At 42.7% G+C, this 10,780-nt stretch overlaps 1 long non-coding RNA gene across 1 annotated transcript in view; it reads left to right on the top strand.

The window, feature by feature from the left end:
* Positions 1-1,042: 1,042 nt before the first annotated feature.
* Positions 1,043-10,780, top strand: part of LOC311520094 — an 89,812-nt gene continuing 80,074 nt past the window's right edge. The window contains exon 1 of the long non-coding RNA XR_014711488.1: positions 1,043-1,114. This is a non-coding gene — a long non-coding RNA (uncharacterized lncRNA). The remainder of the gene's footprint in view (positions 1,115-10,780) is intronic.

The raw sequence follows: 10,780 nt of genomic DNA, 5'->3' as shown, positions 1-10,780 counted from the left end.
GACACCATACCATGCTGAAATAAGGAGTATGAAATAATTATTGCAAATGGCAAAATCAGTATTTCATCACTTACCCCCAAGTGACACTGAGAACCAGCAGCTCCCACTGAAGTACAACTGGGACCATCTCCACAACAAGTTCAGACCCACTGGGCCAAATTGACTTCAGTGGTGTTACATGTGATGTTAGCTTGACCCAAAAATGGTCTATGCTAATGTATGCCCCATGCCTGCTATGGGCCATATTCTGATACTTTTGGTGCAATTCAGAGGGAGGTGACTGTTTTCCACAGCTACTCTCATCAGAGTCAACTGGACTTTTTGTGGAGGATGGAGCTATTCATCAACAATGAGTGTATCATAATCTGACCCTATACAAATGTCCATGCTCTCCATTCAGGTGGCCTGTGTCCCCGTCCCTGGCCTCAGATTGCTTCAAAGCACCAGCTAGAACTTAGCAACTCTTACGTGAGCCTTACTCTTGTTGTATTTCCAGTAGACTTGATATAACCTTTAATTTTAACAAAAGTATTTCCCTCTTATTTCAATGTATTTATAATTTGATTAAAAAGGCAAGACCTTTCAGCAATGTCCTAAGCCCCCAAGCACATTTGTATTAATAAAACTCAATTATTGGCTTATCAGAGCCGTACCACTGTGAGTTCCCTTTTCCCATGAACTCTCTTATCAGCAGTCCCAAAGTATCACTGCTCTGGTATTGATTTCCCTTTACTTGATGCAGTAAAGCTAAGGTCATATCCTTGTGTTAAGTAAACTCTGCTGCTTGCAGAGCTGAATTGCCAAACACAAGTAGCCTCAAGGACATTTTGATGAAACAGTTTGTGGTAATTAGATTTTTTTTTTCCTGGTGGAAAATGAATAAAAGAATCTCATCAGGTTTTGGGCTTGGTAGCTTCTGCCTGTGATTGAAGTTGTATTGTTTATTTTGTACATCTGGATGCTAAATGGAAACATTTTCAGCATCAGTTTCTTAAGCCTATCTTTTGTATCCATTCAGTAGGTATAACCAGAGGATCAGAGGTACAAATAGTCTTCAAACTCTTGAAAGTCTTTTCTTCCTCATACCTCATGTCAGCATCTGAGGAGCCAAAGTGTAAGTAATAATAATAATGCTACTTTGTACTTTCAAGGCACTTTTCAAGCATGAAGTAATCCACACAGCAGAGAAAGCAAGGAGGATAAGTACCATTATGTTGTATAAGTGCTCAGATACTACAGTGATGAGCAAAACAGATGATTGGGAAATGAAGGTACAGAGAGGCTAAGACCAACATTTACAAAAGCTCCTGCTACACGGGAGTTGTCAAGGTTCCTTCCCCACTCTGAACGCTAGGGTACAGATGTGGGAACCTGCATGAAAAACCCCCTAAGCTTATTTTTTACCAGCTTAGGTTAAAACTTCCCCAAGGTACAAACTATTTTACCTTTTGCCCTTGGACTTTATTGCTGCCACCACCAAGCATCTAACAAATATATAACATGGAAAGAGCCCACTTGGAAACGTCTTTCCCCCACCTAAAATGTTCCCAAACCCTACACCCCCTTTCCTGCAGAAGGCTTGATAAAAATCCTCACCAATTTGCATAGGTGAACACAGATCCAAACCCTTGGATCTTAAGAACAGTTAAAAAGCAATCAGGTTCTTAAAAGAAGAATTTTAATTGAAGGAAAGTAAAAGAATCACCTCTGTAAAATCAGGATGGTAAATACCTTACAGGGTAATCAGATTCAAACACAGAGAATCCCTCTAGGCAAAACCTTAAGTTACAAAAAGACACAAAACCAGGAATGTACATTCCATTCAGCACAGCTTATTTTATCAGCCATTTAAACAAAACAGAATCTAACGCCTATCTAGCTAGATTACTTACTAAGTTCTAAGACTCCATTCCTGTTCTGTTCCCAGCAGCAGCATCACACAGACAGAGAGAACCTTTGTTTCTCCCCTCCCTCCAGCTTTGAAAGTATCTTGTCTCCTCATTGGTCATTTGGTCAGGTGCCAGCGAGGTTATCCTAGCTTCTTAACCCTTTACAAGGGAAAGGGTTTTTCCTCTGGCCAGGAGGGATTTTAAAGGGGTTTACCCTTCCCTTGATATTTATGACAGGAGTGCTTCAGTGCCTGGGCTCCCAACATGGGACACCTAGGACCTGAGCCCTATTAGCTCCTGTTGCCTTCTGTTGGAGTTGTGGCTGTTTGGCACCTCTGAAAATCAGGCTATTGTAGCACTCTAAGATCAAGGCACACAAAACTTGTGATCCATTTCTCAAAATTTGGGCCTAAGTAACTTGCCCGAGGCTGTGCAGAGAGTCAGTGGCAGGAATAGAACCCAGGAGTAAAGCTTTTCAGAAAATGGTAACTTTTTGAGAAAACGCCACCTTTTTTATTTAACCTTTATGGTTTAAAATTTTGGCTAAAATGTTTGTCAAAATTTGAAATTTCAAACAGCTCTTCTTAGGATTCTCAGCTGCCAGACCTGTACTTTAAATTTACAAATTACACCATACTTTCTACCTAGGAAAATACCATACTTGGGAGAGGAAGGGGGGCAGTTTTAAGGGAGGAAACCGTCACAGTTTCAGGGTAACTGCACCTGTGTCTCCTCTCTGTGGTCCACTCCAGAAGTGCCCAGTCAGATTTCTGGTCTCCAGCTATCACCTTTCTCTGGGCAGGGACCCTTGTCCCCACTCTCTTCTGTTTTAAGTCTGCACAGCTCTCTGCTTTACACTATGATATTTTCAGCAAATCAGTCTTCCTAATGGCCAGCGCCCGTGCTTTGCTTTCTCTCTGAGGGCTATGAATAGTGTATTGCCAGCAGTTACAAGCTACCACACTGCTCTTTCTCATCTGAGCTCATTTTTTCTTTAGGTAAAAGCATTACAGAGAAAACATATAAAAACAATAAATGTAGTATTCATTTAAATGGACTATATGGGCCCAAAGAGTCAACATAACCCAGTCACTGTCCAACGTTAAACAGTATTAATGTTTGGGGTTTGGTATACAGAGACCTCAGCCTGCTTAGTACCATGGCAAACACATCATTAAGCATCCTTTTATTAAAGATACTGAAAAGAAGGAAAGACAGTTAAACAACTTGAAATGTGAAGTATTAAAGTAAGCTTTCATTTTAACAACATCTCTTGTTCCCTATAATATATTTTTGAATATAATGAGCGATGAATGGAAAACATTTTGCACAAAGTCAAACCACTTTATGCTCAGGGTTTGGCACTGACAACACATATGAAATGCCTCTAGCTGCTCTTAATTCTGCCTGTAAGAGGTTCCAGGTTTCTGGCCTGTCTAGCAATACATGTAATACACAGGTTTGATAGATCCTGAACTTTGTCTCAGCACAACAAAATGTTTCCATCCATAAGTGGGACATGGACTTCACGCAGGAGGCCGCAAGACCTATTCATCTAAAAATGTCCAGTGTGCTGTAACCATTTGAACTCTGCCTGCAGTCTAGGTAGATAAGCTCTCCATGGAACTCAACTTCACCTACACCAGGGTTGTGGTGGCCAGTTCCAAGGTTTTGGACCTTGGTCTTCTGCCATGGGATGTTCAACCCCATAGTGTGGATGGAATCTTGGGGACCTTGGAAAGCAGGGCTGAAATTCTCCGGCTTCTCCACAAACAAGGCAGCATCACTGGAGTAGTCTTGGCTGGTAAACACTTTTTGACCAGCTTTGATTCTGATATGTGGAACGGCAAGTCCTAATATCCATCTCAACAGATCAGTGCCACACTATTTTGCACTGGCAATTGAAAGACCCTGATGGGTCCTGATTTTACAAATAATGATGACATTGCTGTCTTACCAGAAACAGAAATATACGTCATACTGCATCTTAGGTGTGATGCCATCAACTGTGGTCACTTTGGCTGGCACAACAGTCCTCAGTAGACTGTGCATGTCTGATTATTTGATTTTACCCAGACTAGGGTCAAAGAGGAGCCATCCCTGAGTATAGGCCATAGAGTGGCCTTTAGCATCTGATGTTGTTTCCTAGAGGAGAGAGGCGTGCCGGCATGAGGGAGATTGAGTGCTGTCTTTTGGAGTGTTGTGTGAATCATGTGTAACCTGTTAAAAATAAATCTGAGTCCAGATTAAATATAACTGCCTGTGATTAACGTGTGTGGGTCATCCCTGGCACAATCAGCCAAGTCAGTTTTTTAGCCATTAGGGCAGGCTTAATCAGTTTTTTGTATGAGCATGATAGCGCCTTCAAATTAAAAAGTCTATTAGGAAAGGAGTCTTCCAAATATGTATTTGCCTATGACAACTCTTGGAATTCTTTTCTATATTGTGGGTTTAATCTGATAGTACTGAAACAGTGCAGAGGACAGTAAATTGAATAGGCATTAGCTTCTGTAAAGGTAATAAAACCACATCCTCAAAAACCATCTCCTACTACTAATGAGTTTTCAGTTGTCCGTTTCTAGGAGATTACTTTCCTAAAGTCATCTGGAATTTGTGGGTATTGCCAGAAAGGAAAATAAAGCGGTTTGATGCTGTGGTTGTTTTGGTTTGGTTTGGTTTGTTTTTTTGCTTATTTAACTCTATCTCTAAGCACTCATCCCATATACCATGATGAGTCAAATTCAGCTCTGTTACACCACTGTAAGTCTCAAGAAATTTGATTCAGACCTCAGCTGGTCTTAACCAGCATAGCTCCATTGAAATCAATAGGGCTGTGCTGATTAACAACAGCTTAGGAGCTGACCCTAAATTATTATCTCTGCAATTTTAAACATGATCACAACTGGAGTTACATCAAAGAAACCTCCAGCAAAGAAAGACATGGAGCACCCCTGCCTGGGTGCAAAGTGCTTCACGAGGGGTAGGTAAGTTGGTTTTGTTTTGTTTTTTGTTTTGATTTAGTTGATCAAAATGTCTCTGGCAATCCTTGAAGAGTCCTGATCCTGGCTACAGCAACTATTAGTAAGGCTTCACAAACCGATAGCTTTACAATTGTGACAGAAGCCTCTCTACAGACCGCTGTTTGAGAACTACTGTGTCAGGAAACAGTGCTTCACTTATCCCTCCCTCCAGATGGAAGCCAGGAACCATAACTGAATAGTGTTGCCAGTGTCATGCATTGCAGCACATAATGCATTTTTATAATAAAAACAAATGTAGCATCCAGACAGAGTGTTTTATGCATTGTCTATGAGGGGGCCAATTTACTGCACCATAGACTTGAAAATGAAGATGTAAAGTGACACCAGAGACTCACAATTACGTGAGGCAGCCTCTGCATCCTACAGCTATAAGCACCATGGGCATGCTGGGACTGGCATTCAGAATGCACCACATGACTTCTTACTTTCATCTTTAAAATGGCTGACACAAGGTTGCAACAGATATACCATCTGGATGGTAGGAACCCAGGAAGCTGGGTTCATGTGAGGAAAGCTTTCTTTTCATGGAGACTTATGGGAATGTGACATGGTGCAGAGCTGTATTAAGCTGTGCAAAAATTAGCAATGAAAACAGCAATGCTCACCTGGTTTGGGGTGATTACTGCCAACCCAAAACTTGCGTCAATGTGAAACATGTTTCAACAGAGCTAAGATTGCAGCAAACTTGGCCAATTTATTTATGACTCCAGCAGAAACCATGTGAAACTGGGAGTTTTGGAAAAGCTGCACTCTGACTTTTGGAGTTCATTCAAACGTGACTGTCAAATTAAAAATGAAGAGGTGAGAACTGAAATAGAAAAGAAGGGTTCACATGGATATTAGAGAACTGAAACAGACAAAGCTTTTGTCTCTCTGATGTGGTGTTACGTGAGCAAATAATTTTATTTACTATCCACTAAAGCAAACGTGGCTAAATACACCTGGCATGAAAAGATACAGTGATGGGTATGATTGTTTAATAGTAAGACAGGATGCACTCTTTGTGGAGGAGGGAGGATTAGACTGAACTTTGGTTATCTGCCTCCTATGATTCTGTGTTGTTGGGGCAAACAGAAGAGAATGGAGCAGAATCAATAAATGGCAAGGGGCTAGGCTCACAGAGGGATTTGGGTGTCTAAACGTCAATGAGAGCCTCAACACCCCTTGTTCAGCTGCGGCCTAACCTTGTAGGTGCCTAAATTCACAAGGTGCCTACATTTATGCCACTAGCCACGTGTGCAACTGCCTAAGTCCTGACAGCCACTGCCTAGCTCACACCTAAGCACCAGTGGGAACCTCAGGCAGGGGAACACCTAGCTTATTGGGCAGGTATGCATTGAAAATGCAGAGCCCCACACAAAGCTATGGAGGGGGACCACTGCTGCCCTCTCTCTATGTCCCAGTGGCTAGAGCACTCACACAGGATGTGGAAAACCAGGTTTGAACTGTCTCCTCAGGAGCAGGGATGTGAACCCAGGTTGTCTGTTGCACAGGGGAGTGCCCTAACCACTGGGATGGGAGGTACCTGTCAATCTCTCCTGTTAAAGCTATTCCACGTTGTATAAATAATTAAAAAATCACTGGAACAGGGACTTGTGTCTCCTATATGCCAGGTGAGTGCCCTAACCACTGGGCAACAGAGCCAAGCATGGCACTTTGTCCCAATGTCTATTTAATTATCTCTACCAAGGAGAACATGTTCAACAGGAGAGATTGAAAGAGCCTCATCTCAAAATGCCTCTTAGCCTGGTGTTCAGGACACTTATGTGAGAGATGAGAGACCAGGGTTCAAGTCCCTACTCCATATGGGATAGAGGAGGTGGATTTGAAACTAGGTCTTCCCCAGCCTTGGTGAGTGCTCTAAATAGTGGACTAAAGCTTATGAGGGGGGAGGGGAATATCGCCTCCCCTTCAGTTTTTTGCAAGAAAGAGCTTAGGCCTCTAACTCCAGGAGGGAGTTCACATCTGTAACTCCCAAGTGGAGAGACGTGTCTCTCTCCTGCCTGGAATTAGGCACCAGAATCCCTTTGAGGTGTGAAACATAGGCCACACCCCTTTCCTCAGCATTTCCTATTGGCTAGCTTAGGTGGCTCCCTGTTAAAGTCGGACATGCCTAACTCTCCTCATGGATTGTATAGCGGATCCGGGAGCCAAACTTGGAGCTGGGATTCCACTAGGTGGCAGGATGCCTAAAGTTTAGGCGTTGCAGCACTGAGTGTAAGTCCCCATCGTGGCTCTACCCCAAGTTGTAAAATGCCAGTCTCCAGATCATTTCAAATAAAGGCATGTTAAACCGAGCAACCGTCTTGCACCTTTCATAAATGACGAAGCATAGAAAAACTATGGGTACTGCGCGCACCCACCCACCCACACACACACACAAAAAGCCCACAGCAGCAAGCCCAACTCAGGGCAGCAGCAGTCAAACTGACTCAGGCTATGGGCTAAAAATAGCAGTGTAGATGTTCCCGCTTGGGGTGGAGCCTGGGTTCTGAAACCCCGTGACAGGGGTGGGTCTCAGAGCCTGGTTCCAGCCCAAGGTGAAACAGCTACACAGCTATTTTTAGCCCATAGCTCAAGTCAGTGGATTGGGGTTCTGAGACTTGCTCATGTGGGATTTTTTTCAGTGTAGACTTACCCTGTGTTGCCCTCACAAAAAATATAATTTATGGTGTAAAGATAACTGGAATGATTCCTGTAATAAATGGGATGGTATATGCTGAATACTGTAATAAGCACATCATAACCTGTCTTACTCTAAGAGTCTCAGTAGGATTTAATGACTAACAGTAAAATAACATCTTCATTGTCAAAATGGGAGGTATATTTCCCTCCTGAGAATTCCAGTTCCCAACTTTCCCTCAGGATCTATTACAGAAATAAGGTGCTTTCAATTCACCATTTGCAAGAGTTATGAGTATGGAAGACAGAAGGAAAATAAATCAGTTGCAAAGAACAGAAGTCAAAGCCCCAGAAAAAATCTACCTGCATAGAGCCAGCCTATCTTTATCAGTCTCTTGTGGGGATTATAGTTACTATGATCATGTATTAATACAATTAGCAGTAATTAGCAAAAAGCAAATTGTGGTAAATTAGTGGAGGAGTTAGGGGATTATAATTAAAACATGAAGGAGTGAATACACAAAGAGACAAATTTTCAAAGGTATTTAGGTGCCTACAGATGCAGATAAGCACCTAATGGGATCTTCCAAAGTTCCTAAGCAGGTTAGGCACCTATGTCCCATCCAAATCAATAGAAGCTTGGTGCCTAACCTGCTTAGGTGCTTTGGATATCCCAGTAGGTGTCTATCGGTATCTTTAGGCACCCAAATGCCCTTGAAAATCTGACCCAAAGTTATTAAGCCAATGGGAATACTCATGTAAGCAAGACAAGCAGGATTTGGCAGGTGGTGGTGCTCAGGAGACAGCATGGGTGGTTTTGTCGGGGAACAGAATAAGGCACATCCCTGACACCAGGGCCACCCTTCTTACAAATTGCAAAGGATTGATTCACCAGAACTTATCCATGAAATGTCTGTTACAATCATTCTAACAGAGGTAAAACAATGTATTTTTTCCTTAATGTCATACTTGGAAATGGTTGAACCATTTTTGTGGAATCTTTCCAGAAACATTCAACCCGAGCCAGACATCTGGGATGGGAAATTTCAACCCAAATGCTTAAATTTTGGCAAAGTTATAGGTAACGGAAAACAGGGTCTTATAACAGGCAATCTTAACAGCACTGTCTATAATAAGCATCTTGGCCAGTAAGCATAGGAACTCTATTTCTCCCTCCTCCATCCATTTCTCAGCTCTGACAGGTTATAAACAGCCTGTTTAACTTCTGTAGCAAAAATATTTTTGTTTCATGATAGTACCCCCAGTCAATGCAATCTTCTGGTATTTGCGCCCAAATTGCTCTGCAATCTTTAATGGGGTATTTGTATAACCAGCTGAATCAGATACCACCAATTGATTAATCAGCTTGTTCACTTTCTTTTCTCCATAACTAGGAACATGAGAATGAATATTTATGAGCATGTGTAATTATATACTTTACTTCATAAATTATCTGGTGTTGCTGCTGCTGAGGTTTTAATTTGCAGATAGGCTTCCATTTTTACCTGTATCCATAGAAGAAAACACAAAAGTTCCCACAGCAAGAACTGGGGTGAAATATATGTCCGTTGTTATTTAGGTATTTACATAATTATGCTTCCTGTGATGTTTGTGCCAAACTTTACCAGGGTTCCTAAAATATGTTTTTGGTGTCTGTGGACCAGAGAGATGAGGGATGAGAAAATCTGATTGTGTCAGTTTGGGGATGTAGCCAAATTGCTCTAAACCAAACTTTTTGTCCATTTCTTTTTAGTTACGTGAACTGAAATCATAGAATATCAGGGTTGGAAGGGACCTCAGGAGATCATCTAGTCCAACCCCCTGCTCAAAGCAGTACTGTAGGCTCAAAAGTATCACGTTCTGCCATCTTCCTAGGTGAACAACTCTACTTTTCATAGAATCATAGAATCATAGAATATCAGGGTTGGAAGGGACCCCTGAAGGTCATCTAGTCCAACCCCCTGCTCAAAGCAGGACCAATTCCCAGTTAAATCATCCCAGCCAGGGCTTTGTCAAGCCTGACCTTAAAAACCTCTAAGGAAGGAGATTCTACCACCTCCCTAGGTAACGCATTCCAGTGTTTCACCACCCTCTTAGTGAAAAAGTTTTTCCTAATATCCAATCTAAACCTCCCCCACTGCAACTTGAGACCATTACTCCTCGTTCTGTCATCTGCTACCATTGAGAACAGTCTAGAACCATCCTCTTTGGAACCCCCTTTCAGGTAGTTGAAAGCAGCTATCAAATCCCCCCTCATTCTTCTCTTCTGCAGGCTAAACAATCCCAGCTCCCTCAGCCTCTCCTCATGAGTCATGTGTTCTAGACCCCTAATCATTTTTGTTGCCCTTCGCTGGATTCTCTACAAATTATCCACATCCTTCTTGTAGTGTGGGGCCCCAAACTGGACACAGTACGCCAGATGAGGCCTCACCAATGTCGAATAGAGGGGAACGATCACGTCCCTCGATCTGCTCGCTATGCCCCTACTTATACATCCCAAAATGCCATTGGCCTTCTTGGCAACAAGGGCACACTGCTGACTCATATCCAGCTTCTCGTCCACTGTCACCCCTAGGTCCTTTTCCGCAGAACTGCTGCCTAGCCATTCGGTCCCTAGTCTGTAGCGGTGCATTGGATTCTTCCATCCTAAGTGCAGGACCCTGCACTTATCCTTATTGAACCTCATCAGATTCCTTTTGGCCCAATCTTCCAATTGGTCTAGGTCCTTCTGTATCCTATCCCTCCCCTCCAGCGTATCTACCACTCCTCCCAGTTTAGTATCATCCGCAAATTTGCTGAGAGTGCAATTCACACCATCCTCCAGATCATTTATGAAGATATTGAACAAAACCGGCCCCAGGAACGACCCTTGGGGCACTTCACTTGATACCGGCTGCCAACTAGACATGGAGCCATTGATCACTACCCGTTGAGCCCAACAATCTAGCCAGCTTTCTACCCACCTTATATTGCATTCATCCAGCCCATACTTCCTTAACTTGCTGACAAGAATACTGTGGGAGACCGTGTCAAAAGCTTTGCTAAAGTCAAGAAACAATACATCCACTGCTTTCCCTTCATCCACAGAACCAGTAATCTCATCATAAAAGGCGATTAGATTAGTCAGGCATGACCTTCCCTTGGTGAATCCATGCTGGCTGTTCCTGATCACTTTCCTCTCATGCAAGTGCATCAGGATTGATTCTTTCAGGACCTGCTCCATGATTT

Source organism: Lepidochelys olivacea (genome assembly GCF_965140295.1).
Source record: "Lepidochelys olivacea isolate rLepOli2 genome assembly, chromosome: 4".
Lineage (NCBI taxonomy): Eukaryota > Metazoa > Chordata > Testudines > Cheloniidae > Lepidochelys > Lepidochelys olivacea.
The sequence above is the reverse complement of the archived record's forward strand: the minus strand, read 5'-3'. Positions and strand labels throughout refer to the sequence as shown.